Genomic DNA, 11,675 nt, shown 5'->3' with positions numbered 1-11,675 from the left:
CTGTATGTTGGACTTGTAGATCAAGTTCTTTATTTGCTTTGCCAGGACTAAAGGGTTGTCAACATTTTGCAATCAGATCACTACATTTTGGCATTCATGCTTGATCCTAGGTTTAAGGTGTATGTAATGCTTTCCTTTCCAACTGACACATATTTTAAGAGATGCAAAGAGCTCCTTGTGAGCAAGTTGTAAGTGGCACATGTGATGGCAAAGCCTCCTGCTTTAATTTAATCTGCAACTGCTGCTGCTAGGAAAAAAAAACCTTTTCCAAAAGACCCACTGGTGATGAAGATGAGTCAACTTAGAGCACTAGAGTGATACAACATTTGACATCTGGTGAGGCCTAAAAACAATTGGCCATAATTATTGACATCTCTACCATAACTGAATCTGATACAGTAACCATCAATAGAATGGTGGAGGATTATTTTAACAACACTGTACAAGTTAGCATGTCACACAGTCCCCTTGACTACTGGGAGGAAAAAAAGGCCATTTTTAGCCCTTTGTGCAAAGTAGCTTTGCTTTACTTAAGCTGCCCACCCTACAATGTTTACTCAGAAAGAGTGTTTAGGAGGCTACTTCCTAAAAATATGGGAAAGCTGATGTTCATATAAATGAACTACAGTCCCATCTTGCACCACTTTTCTTTTCATAATAGGCTGCATTTTGGGGGGCATTGGCAATTGTCCTTTTTGCAATGACAAACATTTGTAAGTATTGCTGTAATACATTACTAATTAGTAACACATTTTTAAATAGAAACAACTGCTGTGTGTTTGTGTTTCTGTGCTGTTACTTAGTTTAACCAGCCAGCCTTGGACCTATATTGGTGACCAATATTGTGAGCTAGTAGGTGGTCAAAATTGACTGGAAATGACTGAAATATTTTTTATTGAGGTTAATAATACTGTATGATCAAAAAAGTCCCAAATAACATGATTTCAATTTTTTTTAGCATGTTCTTTTTATAAACCCAGATCCAAAAGCAAGACATGTGAGGGTGTTTTTGTCAAAAACAGAAATCAAAACCAAAACACTGAGGGCAGTTCTGGCAAAACCAAAACAAATATACATCTCTAGTTTGTGTGGTGATGAGTAGTGATGAGCGGGTTCGGATCCTCGGGATCCGAACCCGCCCGAACTTCACCTTTTTTTTCACGGGTCCGAGCGACTCGGATCCTCCCGCCTTGCTCAGTTAACCCGAGCGCGCCCGAACGTCATCATCCCGCTGTCGGATTCTCGCGAGATTCTGATTCTATATAAGGAGCCGCGCGTTGCCGCCATTTTCACAATTGCATTGAGATTGATAGGGAGATGACGTGGCTGGCGTCCTCTCCGTTATAGTAGAAAAGACTGAGTGACTTATAATTGTGGGGAGGATTGGGGACGGGGAGCAGCTGTTAGGGAGTACAGTGCAGGGTTTTGATTATACCACCAGTGAGTTTAATCCGTTGTTTCTCTGCCTGAAAAAAAACGCTCCACCATATCTGTGCTCACTCAGTGTGCTGCACTGCTGCATATATCTGTGCTGAGTGCACTGCTCACACTGCCTAATTGTGGGGACTGGGGAGCAGTTATAGCAGGAGTACAGTGCACAGTTTTGCTGACCGTGACCACCAGTCCAGTATACGTTTGTCTGCCTGAAAAACACTCCTGTAGTGGCTTTTTTTTTCTTCATACTAGTTTAGCAGTCTGCTGACAGTGTCCACCAGGTCCGTTATTATTATACAGTATATTATATATATATATATATAGCAGTACAGTAGGCCACGGCTGTACCTACCTCTGTGTCGTCAGTGCACTCGTCGTCCATAAATAATATAATACTATACTATAGTATCCATCCATCTACATTGTATACCTGTGGTGGCTTTTTTTTTCTTCATACTAGTTTAGCAGTCTGCTGACAGTGTCCACCAGGTCCGTTATTATTATTATATACAGTATATTATATATATATATATATATATATATATAGCAGTACGGTAGGCCACGGCTGTACCTACCTCTGTGTCGTCAGTGCACTCGTCATCCATAAGTAATATAATACTATACTATAGTATCCAATCCATCCATCTACATTGTATACCTGTGGTAGGTTTTTTTTTCTTCATACTTGTTTAGCAGTCTGCTGACAGTGTCCACCAGGTCCGTTATTATTATTATACAGTATATTATATATATATATATATATATATGTGCAAAAGAAGCTGGCAGCGCCACAAATACAGTATCTAAGTTTATAGACAACAGTATAGGAATAATAAATAAGCTCTGTGATAAATAACAGAACAACACCTGTTGGACACTCCCTTATGCAATTTAGGGCGTCAGCTCAGGTACCTCAAAGAAATTGTAAGCACTGGTATATATGCCTACTAGTTCCTAAAATGGTGGAGGGGGGGGGATGAGGTAATTCAAGCGACCAAGGTGTCTAATCAATAATTGAGAAAAACAGGTACTATATAAAAAAAGTGAGATTTAATAATGGGAATACAAAGCACTAAAAAAAGGGGGGGTAACATGCAATACAATATAATAAAAATGTAGCTGGGTTGGTATAAAAAGAAGTAAAAGGGGAGGAGGTTTAGACTAAAAAATACAGCAAGAGTAAATGTATCAAAAATTCATAAAAGTACATAATAACATTAAAAAAATCTTTAAAAAAGCAAAAATGCATAGGATAAAATGCAGGAAAAGGTGAGGAGAAGTAGCTTATCTTAGCAGGGTTTAAGATGAGATCTGAATGTCACCCTATTTATGCCTTGAGACTAGGGAAGTGATGCTGACATCACTTCCTGTTGAGTTAATTGAAAACAACATGTCTATGATAAAAATGCAAATCTGTGCGGGTAAGTTTGAAGAGGATAAGGTGGGGACCATAGCTAATGTATTTTCTAATTAAAACGAGACCTGATTATGGTTTAAAACATCAATAACATGTGTATGAGTCCACTTCCGGTCCGGAGGCTGTTGCTGACAACATCCGCCCCAAAGTCCGCCTCACTTCCGCCCCACGTCCGGCGGCCTTGAAATGCTTCTGCGCATGCGCCTGGTGGGCACAGACGTGATGAACACAATTATTGCATTTTCTTCTTGCTTTGAGCGGCGGCCATCTTTTCGGTTGGTTATATGAAATACGTCACAGTGCTTCTTACTTGGAGCGGCGGCCATCTTTTTGGTTAGTTATATGAAATACGTCACAGTGCTTCCGAGAAATTGACTTCAAAAGACGTGAATGCGTCTATAAAGGCGTTGTGGCTCCCCATCGGGTACATGGAGGGAAAAGAGATGCTTAATTCAGATAACAATAAAAACGGAGGACAATAAAAATAAATTGTATATATGGGGAGAAATAGCTAAAACCTATTTATAAGGAATATAGATGCGAACGAGCAGATGCATATATGAGAGAGGATGAATGAAATATTACACATGTAGACATTTGTATAGGGACAGGAGCAGCTGAAAAATGAAAAAAATAAAAATAAAAATAAAAAAATAATAATAAAAAATAAAATAGAAAAAATTGAAAAAAATGATGAAAAAAATGTGAAAAAAATGAAAAAAATTTAAGTATGTAAAAATAAAAATAAAAATAAACATGAAAATAAAAATAAAGATGAAAAATGTATATAAATATAATGCTCAAGTGAAATATACGATAGGAAATTAGGATATGAGTGAATGGAAGGCAAGGGGAGGGATATGGGACTGGCAACTGTAGTAAGTCCTTAGGGAACCAGGTAGAATGCTGGTGTGAATGAAGGGGTAATGACGTTATAGCTACCGACAGTGAAAATAGGTCAATAAGTACTAAGGAACAAATAAAATCATATATGTATGTAGTCCACTGAGAGTTTGTCAGAAGTTTCCCCTGTTTTGCCTATATGATTACAACACCCGGTATCCCAAGGAGGTCTCCCATCCTTGTACTGACCGGGCCCTTCCTTGCTTAGCTTCCAAGATCGGACGGTGTTGGGCGTCCCCAAGGAGGTATGGTTGTAATATTTATGGCTAGGTTGGAAACATAGTCCTCTCAGTTCATATGATGTTAATATTTGTCCAGTATTCATAGGAATATGGAGGGGTGACTCAAAGGAACTGGCAAGGTGGGAGATGTGAGGGCTCGAAGTAAAGGTTGTAAAATAGACTCATGATGGTGAGTAATAAGTAAAGTGGTGCCTATCCCTCCACTGATAATCTCTGGTGAGCTCATAGACATGTGAAAGACATTGCGAGTTATTAACATTAGATCAGATGTGCCCCACCAAAGTGGTGATAATCAAGCGGAGTGAGAGTATAGAAGAGCGTGAGGGTGGGAGAAGCTTATATTACAAAAAAGGTGCTATCTCGTACCCTTCGTTAAAACCTTCCGGATGTAGAGTGTTGAGTTCGTATATCCAATACATCTCTCTCCTAGAAAGGAGATTGGAAAGGTCTCCACCTCTGGCTCCCAGTGCTACTAGTTCAATGCCTTTGTATGTTAATGTCTCTGGATCCGAGTTGTGGAAAAGGTGGAAATGTTTGGAAACCGCATGGGTGAGGACTTTGTTCTTGATATTCCTAACATGTTCCTGGATACGTATTTTAAGGGGTCTTTTAGTTTTCCCTATATACTTCAGTTTACATGGACACTCCAGAAGGTATATTACTGACATGGTATTGCAATTAATGAATTGTTTAATCTGATAGTCTTTTTGGGTTTGGGTATTTTGGAAGGACTTTCTGTTTGGATGGAGGTATCTACATATGTTGCATCTCCCACATTTGAAGCTTCCTTTGCATTTCGGCATTATGCTTTTGGCTTGTGGATTCTTCAACATGCTAGGAGCTAATGTGTCTTTAAGACTCCGAGACTTGCGGAAGACCATTTGTGGCTCTTTGGTGAGGTAATTCTTCAGTATGGGGTCCATGAGGAGTACATTCCAATGTTTCTTGAGGACCTTCTTAATGAGATTCTCGTGTCTGCTGTATGTTGTGACGAATTTCACTGTGTCTTCCTTGGTGTTTTTGGATTTGTACTTGAGAAGATCAGTTCTTTTTGCAGCTTTAGCCTTGATGGTGGCTTCTTCCAAGAGTCGGATCGGGTACCCCTTGTCTTTGAATCTTCCTTTATACACTTCAAGTTGTTGATCCCTGTCCTCGGTCTTCTTGCAGTTACGTGTTATTCTTGTGAATTGGGATAAGGGGGTATTGTCTTTCCATTGTTTGCGGTGATTACTCTTGTAGTGAACGTAGCTGTTCATGTCTACCTTCTTTATGAAGTTACTTGTGATGATTTCCTCTCCTGAGTGTGTTAAAATTAGATCCAGGAATTCAATACGTTCTGTATCTACATTGGCAGTGAACTTGAGGTTCATGGTATTAGTTGAAATATACGTTAAAAATTCATTAAAACATAACTGGTCACCTTCCCATATTAAAATGATATCATCTATGTAGCGTTTGTAAAAAATGATGTTTCGTTGGTATGGGTGATTGTTAAAAATGAATTCCTTTTCCCAATGCCCCATGAACAAATTTGCAAAGCTGGGTGCAAAGATCGTGCCCATGGCGGTTCCGCATATTTGAAGATAAAACACATCTAAAAAGGTAAAATAATTGTGTTTGAGTATAAAATTCATGAGCTCGCATAAAAACAGTCTATGGTCTTCTGTAATTTCAGGATCCGAAGAAAGAACATTGTTACATGCCTCAATACCCTTATCATGCTCTATACAGGTGTACAGGGATTGCACGTCTATTGTGGCCCACCTGTATGTGTCCTTCCATTGTAATGTTTCCAAAAGGTTCAAGACAGATGTGGTATCTTTCAGGAAGGCCGGTAATTCCATTACATACTTCCTCAGGAATATGTCCACGTACTCTGACAAGTGTGATGTCAAAGAGTCAATACCAGCCACAATTGGTCTACCAGGAGGTTTGTCCATAGACTTGTGTATTTTCGGGAGAAAATAAAATATAGGGGTAGTGGGGTTGGAATTAAGGAGATACTGGTATTCATCCTTCGTAAGTATCTCCTTTCTGAAGGCTTTTAGAAGCATTTCCCTCAGATCTTCCACAAACTGTTCTTTCGGATCACAGGACAGTGGCACATAAGATGTCTGATCCCCTAATAGTCTGAGTGCTTCAGTGACGTATGCTTCTCTGTCCATAATGACCAACCCCCCCCCTTTGTCAGCAGATTTTATAACTACGTTGTGATTTTCTTGTAACTTTTTAATTGCTTCCGTCTCCCTGTTGGAGAGATTCTTCTCCTTTATAGATGGAATGTTAGCATCACACAGATCCTTCTTAACCAACTCATAAAATAGACCCACATGGTGACCTTTTGATTCCAACGGGTAGAATTTAGATGTGGGTTTCAAGCCTGATTTCGATTGTTCATAGTTTTGTATCACCGCATCTTCTTTTTTCAGAAAGTGTCGTTTAAGGGTAATTTTCCTTATGAATTTATTAAGATCGATAAAAACCTCGAATTTATTCATACCCTTTGTAGGTGCGAATGAAAGGCCTTTATTAAGCAGTGTGGTCTCATGATTTGTCAAATTATGGCTGGACAAATTGAAGATGCCCTTGGGTGAGGGTTGTTCTAGACTAGATTTCGTCTTTTGTACAGTCTTGACCCTCCTACCTCCCCGACATCCTCTTCGTCTTCCAGTCTTCTTTTGCGTGGTGACGTATTCTTCGTTCTTGCCGGTGTTTTTGTAGTGTCTCGGTGGTGGTGGTTCGTACCTTTCGATAAAAAAGACTCCTCAGTGTTGGAATCGAGTCTCCGTAGTGTTGTGAATTTGTTACTAGTTTCAAAATGATGAGATTCCTGAGTCTCCTTGTTTTTGTTCCTAGGACCATAGGAAATTTTTCGGGTTTTGTGTTTTGGTTTTGGGTTCGGTTCCGTGGCCGTGTTTTGGGTTCGGACGCGTTTTGGCAAAACCTCAACGAATTTTTTTTGTCGGATTCGGGTGTGTTTTGGATTCGGGTGTTTTTTTCAAAAGACCCTAAAAAACAGCTTAAATCATAGAATTTGGGGGTCATTTTGATCCCATAGTATTATTAACCTCAATAACCATAATTTCCACTCATTTTCAGTCTATTCTGAACACCTCACACCTCACAATATTATTTTTAGTCCTAAAATTTGCACCGAGGTCGCTGGATGGCTAAGCTAAGCGACCCTAGTGGCCGACACAGACACCTGGCCCATCTAGGAGTGGCACTGCAGTGTAACGCAGGATGGCCCTTCAAAAAAATACTCCCCAAACAGCACATGACGCAAAGAAAAAAAGAGGCGCAATGAGGTAGCTGTGTGACTAAGCTAAGCGACCCTAGTGGCCGACACAAACACCTGGCACATCTAGGAGTGGCACTGCAGTGTCACGCAGGATGGCCCTTCAAAAAAATACTCCACAAACAGCACATGACGCAAAGAAAAATGAAAGAAAAAAGAGGTGCAAGATGGAATTGTCCTTGGGCCCTCCCACCCACCCTTATGTTGTAAAAACAGGACATGCACACTTTAACGAACCCATCATTTCAGCGACAGGGTCTGCCACACGACTTTGACTGAAATGACTGGTTGGTTTGGGCCCCCACCAAAAAAGAAGCAATCAATCTCTCCTTGCACAAACTGGCTCTACGGAGGCAAGATGTCCACCTCATCATCATCGTCCGATTCATCACCCCTTTCACTGTGTACATCCCCCTCCTCACAGATTATTAATTCGTCCCCACTGGAATCCACCATCTCAGGTCCTCGTGTACTTTCTGGAGGCAATTGCTGCTGGTGAATGTCTCCATGGAGGAATTGATTATAATTCATTTTAATGAACATCATCTTCTCCACATTTTCTGGAAGTAACCTCGTACGCCGATTGCTGACAAGGTGAGCGGCGGCACTAAACACTCTTTCGGAGTACACACTGGAGGGAGGGCAACTTAGGTAGAATAAAGCCAGTTTGTGCAAGGGCCTCCAAATTGCCTCTTTTTCCTGCCAGTGTACGTACGGACTGTGTGACGTGCCTACTTGGATGCGGTCACTCATATAATCCTCCACCATTCTTTCAATGGTGAGAGAATCATATGCAGTGACAGTAGACGACTTGTCAGTAATCGTTGGAAGGTCCTTCAGTCCGGACCAGATGTCAGCATCAGCAGTCGCTCCAGACTACCCTGCATCACCGCCAGCGGGTGGGCTCGGAATTCGTAGCCTTTTCCTCGCACCCCCAGTTGCGGGAGAATGTGAAGGAGGAGATGTTGACGGGTCGCGTTCCGCTTGACTTGACAATTTTGTCACCAGCAGGTCTTTGAACCTCTGCAGACTTGTGTCTGTCGTAAAGAGAGATCCAAGGTAGGTTTTAAATCTAGGATCGAGCACGGTGGCCAAAATGTAGTGCTCTGATTTCAACAGATTGACCACCCGTGAATCCTGGTTAAGCGAATTATGGGCTCCATCCACAAGTCCCACATGCCTAGCGGAATCGCTCTGTTTTAGCTCCTCCTTCAATGCCTCCAGCTTCTTTTGCAAAAGCCTGATGAGGGGAATGACCTGACTCAGGCTGGCAGTGTCTGAACTGACTTCACGTGTGGCAAGTTCAAAAGGTTGCAGAACCTTGCACAACGTTGAAATCATTCTCCACTGCGCTTGAGACAGGTGCATTCCACCTCCTTTGCCTATATCATGGCCAGATGTATAGGCTTGAATGCAGTGGCGTAACTAGAAATTTTTCTCCCCCAAGCCAAAAAATTCTTCGGTGCCCCCCCCCCCCCTTCATGCTCCATAATTGGGAGCAAGAAAGGGATAAATATGCGCGCGCCGAAGGCGCGCGCGTCAAAAAAGGGGCGTGGTTTTGTTGAAGTGGGCGTGGTTTCGCATAAAGGGGTGTGGCATTGCAGGAAAAGACTACCTTATACCCCAGTTTTGCAACCTGCACGCCCATACGTTGGCCACCACAGGAAAGAAAAATAATCCTGATTCATGCCACTTACATTATTTGTCATTTTTCCTCCTTATAGTAATGCCCAGTATACATTATGCCACATACTGCAATGGCCCTTAGACATTATGCCGCACACAATAATGCACGACACAATATGCACACACTGTAATGCCCCCGACACATTATGCCACACACCGTAATGTCTGTGACACATTATGCCACACACCGTAATGCCTGTGACACATTATGACAGGAATCGCAATGCCCGTTATACATTATGCTACACACTGCAATGCCCCTGATACATTATAGCACATACAATGTCTGTGACACATTATGACACACACCGCAATGTCCGTGATACATTATGCCACACACTTCAATGCCCGATACATTATAGCACATACAATGCCTGTGACACATTATGCCACACACTGCAATGACCTTGAGACATTATACCACAATGCCCGTGATATAGTATACCATACACCGTAATGCCTGTGACACATACCGCAATGCCCTGCCCGTTATACCCTATGCCACACATCGCAATGCCCGTTATGTATTATGCCACACTGCAATGACCCTGAGACATTATACCACATACCACAATGCCCGTGATATAGTATACCACACACTGTAATGCCTGACACATTATGACACACACCGCAATGTCCGTGATACATTATGCCACACACTGCAATGACCCTGAGACATTATACCACATATCACAATGCCCGCGATATAGTATACCATACACCGTAATGCCTGTGACACATTATGACACACACCACAATGTCCGTGATACATTATGCCACACACCGTAATGCCCATTATACATTAAGTCCTACAGTAAGGCTTCTAATTACTTTTCAATTACCTGCTCGTTGTCAGGGGTTTCATGCACTGGGTGTCATGCTCGTTGCCAGGGGTTTCATGCTCTTGGTTCCATGCACGGTGCCAGGGGTTTTCATGCTCAGGGTGTCATGCTCGTTGCCAGGGGTTTCATGCACTGGGTGTCATGCTCGTTGCCAGGTGTTTCATGCACTGGGTGTCATGCTTGTTGCCAGGTGTTTCATGCACTGGGTGTCATGCTCGTTGCTAGGAGGTAGTCCTTGTTGCTAGGGCTGTGCTCCCAGTGCCACATATGTCCCCAGTGCCAGATATTCCCCCACGGTGCCAGGTACTTACATGCCCCAGTGCCAAATATAGTCGTCCCCCCCATGTGCCAGGTACACATATACCCCCCCAGTGCCACATATGCCCCCAGTGCCACATATTCCCCCCCAGTGCCACATATGCCCCCAGTGCCAGATATGCCCCCAGTGCCATATATTCCCCCCCAGTGCCAAATATGCCCCCAGTGCCATATATGCCCCCAGTGCCAGATATTCCCCCCCAGTGCCAGATATTCCCCCCGTGCCATATATGCCCCCAGTGCCAGATATTCCCCCCCAGTGCCAGATATTCCCCCCGTGCCATATATGCCCCCAGTGCCAGATATCCCCCCCAGTGCCATATATGCCCCCAGTGCCAGATATTCCCCCCCAGTGCCATATATGCCCCCAGTGCCAGATATTCCCCCCCAGTGCCATATATGCCTCAGTGCCAGATATTCCCCCCAGTGCCATATATGCCCCAGTGCCAGATATCCCCCCCAGTGCCATATATGCCCCCAGTGCCAGATATTCCCCCCCAGTGCCATATATGCCCCCTGTGCCATATATGCCTCCTGTGCCATATATGCCCCCAGTGCCAGATATACCCCCTCCAGTGCCATATATGCCCCCAGTGCCAGATATTCCCCCCCAGTGCCATATATGCCCCAGTGCCAGATATCCCCCCCCCAGTGCCAGATATGCCCCCAGTGCCAGATATTCCCCCCAGTGCCAGAAATGCCCCAGTGCCAGATATTTACCCCCCCCCCGCCGTCGCTTTTTGGAGGGACACGGAGGGCACAGCTCGTCTCTCCTGTGTCCCTCCTGCTGCATCATCTCCGGCGGCCGCGGGTCTAATAGGGGGAAGTGCCGGTTCGTGAGCCAATTAGAGCTCACAGACGGCACTTCCCCCTATTAGACCCGCGGCCGCCGGAGATGATGCAGCAGGAGGGACACAGGGAGGCGCGCTGTGTGCCCTCCAACAAGCGGCGGAGGGAAGGAGACTGCAGACTGAAATGCGGACGCTCGTCCGCATGTCAGTCTGCTGTAAATCAGTGGCGCCCCCGCAGCCCCTTGCCCCCAAGCCACCGCGAGGACTGCGGGGGCAGTAGTTACGCCACTGCTTGAATGGCCTTTTGCTGCTCCTCCATCCTCTGAAGCATATAGAGAGTTGAATTCCACCTCGTTACCACCTCTTGCTTCAGATGATGGCAGGGCAGGTTCAGGTGTTTTTGGTGGTGCTCCAGTCTTCTGTACGCGGTGCCTGTACGCTGAAAGTGGCCCGCAATTCTTCTGGCCACCGACAGCATCTCTTGCACGCCCCTGTCGTTTTTTAAATAATTCTGCACCACCAAATTCAAGGTATGTGCAAAACATGGGACGTGCTGGAATTTGCCCAGATGTAATGCACTCACAATATTGCTGGCATTGTCCGATGTCACAAATCCCCAGGAGAGTCCAATTGGGGTAAGCCATTCTGCGATGATCTTCCTCAGTTGCCGTAAGAGGTTTTCAGCTGTGTGCCTATTCTGAAAAACGGTGATACAAAGCGTAGCCTGCCTAGGAACGAGTTGGC

General features: G+C 44.0%; 1 pseudogene; it reads right to left on the bottom strand.

Annotated features, from left to right (window-relative positions):
- Window positions 1-3,894: 3,894 nt before the first annotated feature.
- On the bottom strand, window positions 3,895-4,013 carry LOC135051619 (5S ribosomal RNA; annotated as a pseudogene).
- Between the last annotated feature and the right edge of the window lie 7,662 nt (window positions 4,014-11,675).

The sequence above is a fragment of the Pseudophryne corroboree genome, chromosome 2 (genome assembly GCF_028390025.1).
Source record: "Pseudophryne corroboree isolate aPseCor3 chromosome 2, aPseCor3.hap2, whole genome shotgun sequence".
Classification (NCBI taxonomy): Eukaryota; Metazoa; Chordata; class Amphibia; order Anura; family Myobatrachidae; genus Pseudophryne; species Pseudophryne corroboree.
The sequence above is the reverse complement of the archived record's forward strand: the minus strand, read 5'-3'. Positions and strand labels throughout refer to the sequence as shown.